At 41.9% G+C, this 14,791-nt stretch overlaps 1 pseudogene; it reads right to left on the reverse strand.

Annotated features, from left to right (window-relative positions):
• Positions 1 to 8,408: 8,408 nt before the first annotated feature.
• Positions 8,409 to 8,809, reverse strand: LOC123841303 (phosphatidylinositol N-acetylglucosaminyltransferase subunit P-like; annotated as a pseudogene).
• Between the last annotated feature and the right edge of the window lie 5,982 nt (positions 8,810 to 14,791).

Raw genomic sequence — 14,791 nt, forward strand, 5'->3', positions numbered from 1 at the left:
CACATGAGGACTTCTAAATACAACCTGGGGTGAAGCGCTGCCCATCTCCTCAGTGCTGCAGGAACTTCAGAGGAAGGAGAGACTGGAAACCAGGCAAATGGCACATAGGAGGAAAGTCCCTGAATCCTGCAAAAAAGGGGCCATGTCTCCATTGGGACCTGTCAGTACTCTGGACTTGATCCTGATCTAAGAAGAATTTGGATAAGAGACATGAGGTCAGTTGTGACCCACTACCTCATACAAGGGTACATGAGTAAACACACCGTGGGGTCACTAAGTAGAGCATAATGTGAGCTCTGAAGTCATGGGAGGTAGTAGATAGGGGCATATGGCTTGGCCTTAATGCAGGGAAGAGTGGACAGAGCAGTAGGGAAGATGTGTCTGATGGGTTCTGGTCACCATGTCTGGACACTAGGGGGCACTCATGGCCTGTCTCTGAGGATCAAGGGTGCTCAGAGCCACTGCCTGCTCATCCCCAACTTCCTCAGGCAGAGGGACCTGATCCAGGGTCAGTGAGGGGTCAGAGACCTGGGGTCTCATTTGCATGAATGGGCCCTCCTTCTCTCAGAGGATGAAGAGGGGAAGGGAGAAATTAGGGGAGGCTCTTCTCAGCTGTTGGACCACAGAAGGCAGGACTGGTGATGACCTCCACCATGGCCTGGTCCCCTCTCCTTCTCAGCCTCCTTGTTCACTGCACAGGTGACTTCATGCAGGGACAAGGGAAGGGGCCTTTGGAGGACACATGGGCCTTGGCTTCCTCCTCTTGTTTTAAAACCCCAGCATCACCCTCTCTGTGCTTTTCCCCTTTGCAGGGTCCTGAGCCCAGTCTGTGCTGACTCAGCCATCCTCCATGTCTGGGACCCCGGGCCAGAGAGTCACCATCTCCTGCACTGGAAGCAGCTCCAACATTGGGCGTGGTAATTATGTAAGCTGGATCCAACAGCTCCCAGGAAAGGCCCCTAAAACTGTCATCTATGGTACTAGCAGTCGACCCCGGGGGTCTCTGATAGGTTCTCTGGCTCCAGGTCTGGCAGCTCAGGCACCCTGACCATCACTGGGCTCCAGGCTGAGGACGAGGCTGAATATAACTGCTCAACATGAGACAGCAGTCTCAGTGCTCACACAGTGCCCCAGGCTTGTGGGGAAGTGAGACAAAACCTGCTGTTCCCCTAGCACTGGGTCTCCCTGTGCAGCTCCCCCTTCTTGTCCAAATCAGCTGCTTCCTTTTTTTGTGCTAAACTATCATCTGAGACCAATCTCAGTGAACTTTGACTACAAAATCATCCACATTCTCTTAAGTTCAGGCCCCAAAGCCTATCCTTTGCAGGAATGCATTTTAGGATTTTCTCATATTAAGGAGAAAGTCCCGGGTCCCTGGGGCAGGCTGCCCTGGGGACAGACTCTGTGACAGCTCAGGACAGAAACAGAGGCACAGAGTCCAGCTGTATCTGACTAAGGATAGAACACTGTCTAGATAATATGCAACCACACCACTTACTAAACACCTAGTATATGCCACATGTGAGCCTAGGGATGTGGGATGCAGATGGACATGATAGGACATGTCCCCATGCTCAGGGAGCAGACGGTGTGTGGGGAAAGAGAGAGGACACATGAGCTAAACATTTTGTAAAGGAAAGCTGTGTCCCAGGAGCATGAAATGGGGTGAGGTTATTGGGGTGGTGCTGCAGCATTGGAGGGGTTAACAGGGGACCCCAGTTCCCTCCCTCCTCTGAAACTTCCCAAAGTTACACATGTCAAAAGTTCAGCTGGTAGATTGTTCAGTTTTTTTGAACTTCTCCTGACAATAGGCTGGTTTAGTTAAACTCATTTCAGGAGGAGGTGATGCAGGTGTGTTCTCAAAGTGAAGCCTATGGTTCAAGAAATCAGGTATTTTTTTTTTAACCATGAGTTTTTATTTTTTATATTTATTTGACAGAGAGAGAGAGAGAGAGAACACAAGCAGGTGGATTGTGAGAGGGAGAAGCAGGCTTCCCACTGAGCAGGGAGTCTGATGTGGGACTCGATCCCAGGACCCTGGGATCATGACCTAAGCCAAAGGCAGATGCTTAACTGATTGAGCCACCCAGGAGCCCAAGAAATCAGGTCTTGAACAAGAGGCATTTTTATGGAAACAAACACAAACAATGGTTAATGATTGGATCAAATTATAAAGCAGTTCCTGAGTTCTGAGAGTAGCCAGTGGAGAAGATTTCTAGATATTATGTTCAAATCATCTTCAGATAGAGTGACAACAGGCTGTAACAATATGAGTGTTATCAAAACATCATGTATTTTTTTCACAACCATCCTCATTTCTACTAAATATAGCCAAATTAACATTAATTTGTTTGCAAAATAAGTCTAGTTTCAAAAAGTACTTGGTCTGATTATTTACGTAAGTGCAACAAGAATAGTAGTTGACCACATAGGCTCTTTAAAACATGCTTTGGTGGAACTTTTATAAGAAACCTCTGGATTGAATGTTTAGCAGCCCCTCCAGGCCAGAGGCTGAGCCAACACTTGTGCCAAATACTTGCTGTTAGACTTTGCCTGCAACATCTGTAGACTTGAGTAAATTCCTCTCTTCTTGAGGTACCCAAAATATCTATGGTTCCTGAACCTGCCAGAAATAAACTTTTTAAAAAATATTTTATTTATTTATTTATTTGACAGAGAAAGAGAGCACAAGCAGGGGAGTGGCAGGCAGAGAGAGAAGGAGAATCAGACTCCCCACTGAGCAGGGAGCCTGACTCCGGCTCGATCCCAGGACCTCGGGATCATGACCTGAGCCAAAGGCAGATGCTTGACGGACTGAGCCACCCAGGCGCCCCAGGAAGTAACCTTCTTGACTCACCAGGTAGAGCTGCTGGAAACTGTGGAAGCAGGTGCTAACAGGCCAATATTTCCAAAAGGCTGCATTAGTTCACTAAAGTCAGTCTTAGTTCTTTAAAGCTGCCTGGTCATATCTGAGATTATGTGTATGCATATTTCTTTCAAATATGACATTCTTGTCAAATTATTGATAATACAACCAACGTTTCCAATTATATGCTGTTACAAGGAAAACAGATTCTTATTGTACTTATGCTAATAAACATACCGCCGTAAAAATATGAGAATACTCACTGGCAATTTCTGAGTTCTAGAGGGATCAGGCAGGGAGAAAAGATAATTTAATTTGTTCACAAATGTGTATTTTATCAGGTTGTTATAGATCAGTTAGTGTAAGAGATGTTTCCTTAAATATGAAAGAAGAACACATTTTGAAAAGTCAGCCAAACAAAAAGTCAAAAATTATAATCATCCACCTCTCTACATTATTTCATGTATTGGTTTTGTTCTGTTTGAATCCAGTTTTTCTATTAGTTCTCAAAATTTTTACTTTAGTTTGACTAACTTGAAAGTGTCAGAAACTTACATTTGTCAAAAGTCCTCCCTATGAATATGCTTGAAGTTAAAATTCATTTGCAGAGGCATTGGAGTAGAATGGGAACTGTACATGACAAAACATGAAGGTGGCCATGGCTAAAGATGGGATTAGAGTTCATTACAAGGCAATTGACAAGGAAATGTGGTAATTCCCGTGACACACAACACAAACACATATCAAAGGCAAATACACCAAGTTAGATAGCTGGAAGCAAAATGAGTTGTTTTTAATATTAAAAATTGAGTTTCTTGGGGCATCTGCGTGGGGCAGTTGGTTAGCATCTGACTTTTGGTTTCAGCTCAGCTCAGATCTCATGGTCATGAGATCGAGCCCCACATCAAACTCCATGCTCAGTGTGGATTCTGACTGAGATTCTCTCTCTCTCTCTCCCTCTTCCACTCTCACTCATGCTCTCTCTCTCTCCTCTCTCTCCCTCAAATAAATAAATAAATTTTTTTGAAAAACCAAGTTTTTACTATGAATTAAGGTCCTGATAAACATAAGAAACATTTTGGCAAAACAGAATACTTCTGTCTAGGCTGATAACTTTAAAATTGAAAAAAACTTTTTTTTTAATGCAGAACAATAGTTCAAGAAAAGTTTATCCTTTTAACAAATAGAAAACAGAATTTTAATTTTACTTCCACATATTTTGATATTAAAATTCATTCATTTAACTAAAATTTATCTTAATTTTAACCAGTATTGATCACACATAAATTTCCTTTCCAGATTCCTTTTCTAAAAACTTACTACAACTTTCTCTCATACACTTAGATTTTGAGCTAAATTTTCTTTCTTCACAAAACCAGCCTCACTTTAGGAGAAATTTATATTTCTTTTCCCTCAACAAAATAGATATTCACATTCCTCATCTTTTTTTTGTCCCCAAAAAACCACATGTCTTACTTTCCTGGCACCCAGAATTGTGTTCCTTATTATTTCTAGGAGCCTAATTTATATTTAGTAGAATTCTTAACTCTTAGAAACTTTATTTTCTATTTTCTCTTGCCTCCACAGGGTCAAGAGAGGGAAAACTGAGTAGGAAGCAATTGTGAACTGTTTCTTATGCCAGTGTTTTTTGGGTTTATTTTTTAAGATTTTATTTATTTATTTGAGACACAGAGAGATAGAGGGCACAAGCAGGGAGGAAGGGCAGAGGGAGAGGGAGAAGCAGACTCCCCACTGAGCAGGCAGCAGGATGTGGGGCCTGATCCCGGGACCCTGAGATCATGACCTGAGCCAAAGGCAGATGCTTAACCAACTGAGCCACCCAGGCACTCCTTATGCCAGTATTCTTTAGATTAGCAAGTTTATGAATACATTTCACAGTTTTTAGAAACATAACACCATATTTCAATAAAGCACAAACCAGGTTTACTAACAAACCCATATTTATCACTACGGTTTCTCTGCAATATGACAAAAATAGAGTAACTTGTGGTTAGTAATTAATGTTTTTTTATCTTAATTAACTTAGCAAAAAATAAAGAACTAAATAGTTAGGAAGGCTATACTCTCCATAGCAAGTGACAGATTAAATTCAATCCCTATCAAACCCCCAAATTCCTGTTTTGCACAGTCAAAGATGATCTTATAATTTTAGTGAAATTACAGGAACTCAGAACATGCCGACAAGCCAGAAGAAGAACAAATTTGTAGGACTCACAATTCCAGACTTCAATACTCACTAAAACTTACTTACAAACTACGGTAATCAAGAATGTGGTACTAAAACTTCCAAACTCATTTTATGAGGCCACCATTACCTTGATCCCCAAACCAGACAAAGACCCCATCAAAAAGGAGAATTACAGACCAATATCCCTGATGAACATGGATGCAAAAATTCTCACCAAAATACTAGCCAATAGGATCCAACAGTACATTAAAAGGATTATTCACCACGACCAAGTGGGATTTATCCCTGGGCTGCAAGGTTGGTTCAACATCCACAAATCAATCAACGTGATACAACACATTAACAAAAGAAAGAACAGGAATCATATGACCCTCTCGATAGATGCAGAAAAAGCATTTGACAAAGTACAGCATCCTTTCTTGATCAAAACTCTTCAGGGTATAGGCATAGAGGGTACATACCTCAATATCATAAAAGCCATCTATGAAAAACTTACAGCGAGTATCATTCTCAATGGGGAAAAACCGAGGGCTTTCCGCCTAAGGCCAGGAATGCGGCAGGGATGTCCACTATCACCACTGCTATTCAACAGAGTATTAGAAGTCCTAGCCACAGCAATCAGACAACAAAAAGAAATCAAAGGCATCCAAATCGGCAAAGAAGAAGGCAAACTCTCACTCTTTGCAGATGATATGATACTTTATATGGAAAACCCCAAAGACTCCACCCCAAAATTGCTAAAACTCATACAGGAATTCAGTAGTGACAGGATATAAAATCAATGCATAGAAATCAGTGGCATTCTTATACACCAACAACAAGACAGAAGAAAGAGAAATTAAGGAGTTGATCCCATTTATAATTGCACCCAAAACCATAAGATACCTAGGAATAAATCTAACCAAAGAGGCAAAGGCTCTGTACTCAGAAAACTATAAAATACTCATGAAAGAAATTGAGGAAGACATGAAGAAATGGAAAAATGTTCCATGCTCATGGATTGGAAGAACAAATATTGTGAAGATGTCAATGCTACCTACAGCAATCTACACATTCAATGCAATCCCCATCAAAATACCATCCACTTTTTTCAAAGAAATGGAACAAATAATCCTAAAATTTGTATGGAACCAGAAAAGACCCTGAATAGCCAGAGGAATGTTGAAAAAGAAAAGTAAAGCTGGCGGCATCACAATTCTGGACTTCCAGCTCTATTACAAAGCTGTCATCATCAAGACAGTATGGTACTGGCACAAAAACAGACACATAGATCAATGGAACAGAATAGAGAGCCCAGAAATGGACCCTCAACTCTATGGTCAACTCATCTTCGACAAAGCAGGAAAGAATGTCCAATGGAAAAAAAGACAGTCTCTTCAGCAAATGGTGTTGGGAAAATTGGATAGCCACATGCAGAAGAAGGAAACTGGACCATTTCCTTACACCACACACAAAAATAGACTCCAAATGGTTGAAAGACCTCAATGTGAGACAGGAGTCCATCAAAATCCTAAAGGAGAACACAGGCAGCAACCTGTTTGACCTCAGCCGCAGCAACTTCTTCCTAGAAACATCGCCAAAGGCAAGGGAAGCAAGGGCAAAAATGAACTATTGGGACTTCATCAAGATAAAAAGCTTTTGCACAGCAAAAGAAACAGTCAACAAAACCAAAAGACAAGTGACAGAATGGGAGAAGATATTTGCAAATGACATATCAGATAAAGGGCTAGTATCCAAAATCTATAAAGAACTTATCAAACTCAACACCCAAAGAACAAATGATCCAATCAAGAAATGGGCAGAAGACATGAACAGACATTTTTCCAAAGAAGACATCCAAATGTCAACAGACACATGAAAAAATGCTCAATATCGCTTGGCATCAGGGAAATCCAAATCAAAACCTCAATGAGATACCACCTCACACCAGTCAGAATGGCTAAAATTAACAAGTCAGGAAGCAACATATATTGGCGGGGATGCGGAGAAAGGGGAACCCTCCTACACTGTTGGTGGGAATGCAAGCTGGTGCAGCCACTCTGGAAAACAGTATGGAGGTTCCTCAAAAAGTTGAAAATAGAGCTACCATATGATCCAGTTACCATATGATCCAGCAATTGTATCTTTGGGGTATTTACCCCAAAGATACAAAAGTAGGGATCCGAAAGGGTACGTGCACCCCGATGTTTATAGCAGCAATGTCCACAATAGCCATTCTATGGAAAGAGCCAAGATGTCCATCGACAGATGAATGGATAAAGTAGATGTGCTATATATATATATATATAATGGAATATTATGCAGCCATCAAAAGGAATGAGATCTTGCCATTTGCAACGACGTGGATGGAACTGGAGGGTATTATGCTGAGCAAAATAAGTCAAACAGAGAAAGACATGTATCATATAACCTCACTGATATGAAGAATTCTTAATCTCAGGAAACAAACTGAGGGTTGCTGGAGTGGGGGTGGGGTGGGAGAGATGGGGTGACTGGGTGATAGACACTGGGGAGGGTATGTGCTCTGGCTGTGAATTGTACAAGACTGTTGAATCTCAGATCTGTACCTCTGAAACAAATAATGCAATATATGTTAAGAAAAAAAAAAAGAAGAAGATAGCAGGAGGGGAAGAATGAAGGGGGGAAAATCAGAGGGGGAGAAGAACCATGAGAGATGATGGACTCTGAAAAACAAACTGAGGGTTCTAGAGGGGAGGGAGGTGGGAGGATGGGTTAGCCTGGTGATGGGTATTGAGGAGGGCACGTTCTGCATGGAGCACTGGGTGTTATGCACAAACAATGAATCATGGAACATTACATCTAAAACTAATGATGTAATGTATGGGGATTAACATAACAATAAAATATTAAAAAAAAAAAAAGGAATGTGGTACTGGCCTAGGGATGGATATACAGATAAATCAAACATATTTGAGAGTCCAGAAATAAATCTCTCATCTATGGTCAATTAATTTTCAAATGGGTACTAAGAGAATTTAATGTGGAAAAATTGGTCTCTCCAACAAATGGTGCTGGAACAATGAGATATCCACACACAAAAGAATGAAATTAGACCTTTACCACATACTACATACAAAAATGAATGTAAAATAGATCAAAGATTTCAATTTTTTAATGCAGTATTTTATTTATTCTGTTCATTAATAACTAATACTCAAGAACATTTATAATATTAATAGAACTTAATCGAAGAGAATCAACTTACTTTTTTTACATTTCACTATTGGGTACAGAGAGAGAATCGAAATAATTATGGTCAAAATTATTACATAAAAAATTATAGGAAATTCTTGGTGTTAGTCTACATACAATTTAGGTTTTGGCATAAAGTTTTTTGGTTGCAAGGAAGAACATTTGGTTTACTTCACTAATAGGAATATCTCTTAATGCTGGGATGGCCTCTTGGTATTTCTTCTGCTGTTGATTTTTAGCATAGTTATCTGTGATTGTATGAATGGAGTTGAATGGAGAGGTACCCATCATGTTTATTCCAAAAAAGAGTACGTAACCAATTACTATAGTAATGAGGAGGTAGATGGGCAATCCAACTACCCAATATTTTTGAGGCCAATAGGTTAATCCTAAGGAGTTTACCCAAGATTCAGTAATAAATGCCCACACAAGATACAGGATGAAGCCAAATTGGGAGCTTAAGAAAAGAACAAACCCTAAATCGCTCTTTCTGGCAATTGTGATGGTGAATTTTCCACCATTTCCCCTGTGGCTTTACACAATCTTGGGTCTTTGAAGGGCCCACTCAGGCCCCTCTCCACAGCTCGCCACTTCAGTGCCCAGTCCCCCACCCACGCGCCTCCGTGGGGGCAAGAGAGGGAAAAACTAAAGGAAGGGCCTGGTTGCTCCGGGTGTGAAATGAACCCTCAGGTCTGAAAGCAAGACTGGATGGGTCTCTCAGGCCGCTGGGTCGGCCCCAGCCCTGGCAGGTCCCGGCTCTCCCAGGTGGGACCTGGAACCTCCCGGCCGCGCACCAGCACCATGCTCCTCATCACGGGCATGCTGCTCAGCCCCTGAGAGCGCCAGGCCAGGCCTCCCAGAGGGCTGGGGCCCCAGGAGCTTACTGGCTTCACTGACAAACACCTCCTTGGGCGCGCTGCTGGGCTCTTGCCGATGATGTTGTAGGCCGTAAGGATGACCTCATTACGGGGCTACTTCTTCAGACCTACAGGTGGAAGGAGACGGGGTCAGCTGGCCCAGGAACACCTCCCTGCCTTGGAACCACACCGAGGGGCTGGGGGCAGGCCATGGGCGTCCCCAGACGGTCTGTGGAGCGGCCTCCTCCTCCTTCTCTGGCCCGGGAACAACAGCCACCGTGTGTGTCAGCAGACCCGTCCACTCTGTGCTCAGGGTAAAGGGAGCATCAGGCCCTCTCCCAGAATGGAGAGTGGAGGCGGCAGATCGTGCAGTGGGCTTGCCTTTGGTCCAGAATCTCTCCATAAGAACAAATGGAGAAAGACCCCAGCGTTTAAGGGGAACATATACTTTTTTAATGTACTATTGAATATTTTAATTTTGTAATTTTCCAATTGCTTATATTTTGCGTTTCTCCTTGTAGTACTACTGAAAATGTCAAAATAATTGTTGCTCAAAGAATAGAAGTCATTCACTAGACCTACCCAGAAACGAGACCCTATGTAACATCTAGACGTGATTTTCTCAAATCTTCTTCTTCCTAAGATGCAGTCCTAAGACACACCTAGCACGGATTATCAAAAAACTAGGTAACTCCCACCTCCCAGGGGCATGATGGACCTGGAGCAGGTTGCCAACCATGCAGGCAATGAAATGGGATGGCAGGAAAATACAATTTGAACATTGATGTTTTCCTGTCAGAAAGATGTCAGAAAAAAGATGGGCTGGAATTGTGAAAGAAGATTCAAAATGAAGTAAGCTTTGCTAAGAGAGCCACTCAAACTAGAACGGAAAGGACAATAATGAAGTAAAGCATATGCACGTCTCCTGTTTCAATTTTCAGAACACCAGGTACTTTTGACTTCTGGCACCTGTAACTGCTCAGTTGCAACTGGACCACCTCCTCCAACACATCCTTCTACTTTGGACTGAAATAGAGACAATGTAACAACTGTTCACCGTGGGCAATCACCGGAATTCTTTCAAAACCAGTGCCTGTGCTTATCCTTCATAAACCCGCACTCCCTGCTCAAAATTAGGGGCACATTTGATTTCTCTCCACGCTGTGTCTCCCAGATGACTGTCCCTAATACCCCAAAATTGAAGTTTCAGGTGTTTTCCACCATCTACTTCTTGATTGACAGGATTTATGGACAAATGCAAAGCCCGCTTCAGTGTATCTATGCATCATCAGGTTACAACAAACATCAGAGGAAACCTGAAAATGACAAAGTACACTTAAATTCAGATTCCTGAAATTGATTTGTTTACAGTTAAATCTTTTTGGAAAATTTGTTTCACAAGAATCAGCTCTGGATGTCGTAAATAAAATTTTTATTTTGACATTACATCAGAAATCCACCCAATGTCATCCATCATAGCCCATCAGGTACCTAAATAGCTATACTAGGAATCACACCCCCAACAACAAAAAATCCTCTCAAAATCATGAGTTAAAATCAGTTGTTTTCTGACATTTGCCAAAGTGACAGAGATTACTTGATGATATTACTCAAAAACTAAGTTCTTACAAGTATACATGAAATGACATAATAAAGCTTTCTAAAACTGTGCCAGAAAAATGATCTATTTAGATATCAATTGGATAAAATGGTATGGTTGCATTACCTAAAGAAGCAAAAACATTGTTTTCTAATGGTAAATTTATGCTGTTACTCAGGTTGTTTTTCAATCCTATTATGTTTTATAAGTCATAAACTATTTTAAAGAAATTGCTTTCTATTTATTGCCTGGAACTGCCTATTATCCCTGGCATTTTGCCCAAGGGGTTCTGAGTTTTCACTTTGCAAGGGACTACACACAGCACGTATCCAGTCCCGCAGGTGGTTAAAATGTATGTGGCCCCCTGCATGACAGCTCTAGGGAGTGGAAGGACAAGGGGTGAAATCAGCAGACAGCTTTTGGGTCCAAAAGAAAAAAGACATACAAAGAAGAAAGAAAAGCCACAACAAGAAAACAGTGTTGGATGTCTAGAGTAACAGGTGGTTAATTACTGGCCAAGGGGCTGGTTGTGCCGCATCATGTTTATGGTAGATGCTCATTATCATACATAAAGTCTTCAAGACATAATTTCTCCAAAATACCATTGTCTTTTTGTAGCACCAATAATTAGCAACAATCTAACATATTATGTTGCCTTCCCCTCAAATACATGATGGTCAGCTTCTTTCCAGCACCATTAAAACTAAACATTTCAGCATGCATATGAATTAGTTGTATATAACATTCTAAAAATAAAACAAAACAGCAAGAACAACAAAAACAAAACAGAAGCTATTCTGAATACCTGGGTAAGGGAGAACAATTGGAGGTTGAGGATAACTGGGATACTTGCATGTGCGTTGAATGCAGGCTTAGACATTAGTATCTAAAAAAGACACTATGACAATCATCAGGGAAAGGGAATTCTGAATGCCAGCAACAGATGGAAACCAATATATATTGCACAACATGTACTTGAAGGTAGAATTCATGGGGGGGCAAGATGGCGGCTGAGTGGGGGACCTCATTTTATCTGGTCCCTCGAATTTAGCTGGATAGCTATCAAACCATTCTGAACACACACAAATTCAGCTTGAGATGTAAGATTTATCTGGATCTTCACAAGCAGAAAAACGACTACTTTTTTGGAGGTAGGAGATGTGGAACCTTGGATCTTCTGGGGAAATATCCAATGATAAGCAGAGCGGGGAGGGAACCTCCATAAGCTGGCTATTGGAAAGTGATATAACACCAGAGCAAAGAAATCGAGGCCCTTGGAAATCTACTCTAGTGACAGGCACCCCCTTCTGAAAAGGTCACAGGAGGCGAGTAGGGCAGAATTCTAGAGAGATCATTGTGGTCTCAGGATTCCAGGAGACTCAAACCAATGGAGTGCCCAAGCAGTGGAGTGGGGAGACTGGTTGTGGTCAGTGAGCCCAGAGGAGATTATCAGCTCCAGACACCATAAACCGAGAGCCAAGCCAGTAGAGAGACTGCCCTCTGCGTGACCACTCTGAAAAGGACTAGAAGGTGAGGGATATCTAACATCCAGGGTAGATATAGAACTGCTTCCACCCACAACAGGGACAGCTCTCAGGGTGGTGTGGCCCATGAGGAGATGCTGGGGCAGCACCCAGCATGACCTAGGAACTGCAGAGGAGGGTGCACAGATGAGCCCAGGGCCACTGGCAGGAGTGAAGTCATAAGGCACAGAGGCATTCGCAGGTTCCCATGGCTCACGTAGGGGGGAAAAGCAGCTGGCAGGAGCATTGGGTTTGGCAGTTTGGCACATAAAGAGCCTGTGCCCACAACTGGGTAACAGCTCTCAGGGCGGTGTGACCCCTAAGGGACACTGGGGCAGCAATCAGCATGACCTGGGAGCTGCAGAAGAGGGTGCACGTGCGAGGCCCTGGCCACTAGTAATTGCAGTCACAAAGCACAGAGACGCTTGCAGGTCCTCATGACTCCCCCAGGAGAGGTGTGGCAGGCATGAATTGCATGAGTGTCTAGAGTTTGGTTGAGGCAGAGGTGGAGATGGATTGACCTGGAGGATTTGCCAAGTTTGGGGGGTGGACTGCAACATTGTGGCTCTGGGTCAGAGATTCCCACATGGCCATGTTTGCTCTGACCCTTTAAAGAGAAGCAGAAAGATGCCAGGGAACAAAAGCCACGCAGCCAACCAGCTCACATTAAGTCCCTCCCCCTGACAACTCCACCCAGGCAAAGACACCCAAGAAGCCCAGCAGCAGGCCCCTTCCCCAGAAGACAGACTAGAAGAACAGGTGAATGATAAGCTTATTTCCCACAGGACTGTAAAACTCCAGCATCAGGGGAAAATAATATAGGGAGCTCCAGGTGTTCCCTCAAGACTCGTTTATACTTCAGGCTAAAATTTACATTTTTTAGTTTCTTTTCTTATCCTTTTCTTTCTTTCTTTCTTTCTTTCTTTCTTTCTTTCTTTCTTTCTTTCTTTCTTTCTTTCTTTCTTTTCTTCTTCTTTCTTTCTTCTTTCTCTTTATTCTTTCTTTCTATCTTTCTAACCCTGTTCCCATTTCAAATAGATTAGTATTTCGCAACCTGCATTTTTAAGTTGCTTCTTAACTTTTCTTTTTCACAAATATGTTTTATAGATTTATGCCCCACACTAGACCATTTTTCAATCTATTCAGTTTTATCTTGATATATATGTAAGTTCTGATTTCTTTGCAATTTTGGGTTATAGTGTCTTCTAACATACAGACCAAAAATCAAGCAGGAACAGGCAGATCACCCTTTTGTGTCCACAGTGAAAGATTATAATCTCTCCCCTGCCCTTTTTTTCTCTTTTCTTTTTTCTTTCTTTTTTATTGTTTTGGATCATCTTGGCTTTGATGACATATTTGTGGTAGCTTTCAACCACTTTGGATTTTTCCCTAGGTGCATTTTGCTTGGGTCATGGTTGATATTTTGGACTCTGTACATTCCCTCAACCATCCCTCAACAGAATGACTAGGTGGAGGAACTCGCCAACAAAGAACCAGAAACAATGTCCTCTGCCACAGATCTAATGAATAGGGATATAAGCAAGATGTCAGAGATAGACTTCAGGGTAGCGATTATGAAGTCAATAGCTAGGCTTGAGAAAACCATAGTGACCAATATAGAATCTATAAGGGCAGAAATGAGATCTAATCAGGCTGAAATTAAAAATGCTATGATTCAGATGCAGTCTAAACCAGATACTCTAACAGCTAGGGTAAATGAGACAGAAGAACGAATTGGTGATCTAGAAGATAAGCTGATAGAAAGAAAGGAAGCCAAGGAAGATAGGGATAGGCATCTAGAGAAGCGCATGAGAAGAGACTTAGAGAGATCAATGACGCCATGAAAAGTTCTAATGTCAGAATTATTGGGATCACTGAAGGGGTAGAGAGAAAGAGGGCTAGAAGGTGTATTTGAGCAAATCGTATCTCAGAATTTCCCTAATCTGGAGAAGAAAACAAGCATTTGAGTCCAACAGGCAGAGAGAACCCCTCCCAAAATCAATAAAAATCAATAAAAATAGATCAACACCCTGACATATAATAGTGAAGCTTGCAAATATTATAGCCAAAGAAACTCTCCCAAAAATAGCTAGGAAGAAGAGGTTCCTTATATGGAGGGAGGAACATAAGAATAACATCAGACCTGTCCACAGAAATCTGGCAAGCCAGAAAGGGCTGGCAAGACATATTCAGGGTGCTAAATGAGAAGAACATGCAGCTATGAATACTTTATCCAGAGAGGCTGTCATTCAGAAAGGATGGAGCGATAAAGAGCTTCCAGGACAGGCAGACACTGAATGAATATGTGACCACCAAGCCAGGCCTGCAAGAAATATTAAGAGGGATCCTGTAAGCAAAGGAAACCCTATGAGTCACATAGTCCAGAAAGAAACAGAAAATCTACAGAAACAAGGGCTTTACAGGTAATACAATGGCACTAAATTCATATCTTTCAAGAGTTACTCAAAATGTAAATAGGCTGAATGCTCCCATCAAAAGACATGTGGTTTCAGATTGGATAAA

Source organism: Mirounga angustirostris, unplaced genomic scaffold, assembly GCF_029215605.1.
Source record: "Mirounga angustirostris isolate CCGP_5_RB_7025 unplaced genomic scaffold, mMirAng1.0.hap1 SCAF_14, whole genome shotgun sequence".
NCBI lineage: Eukaryota > Metazoa > Chordata > Mammalia > Carnivora > Phocidae > Mirounga > Mirounga angustirostris.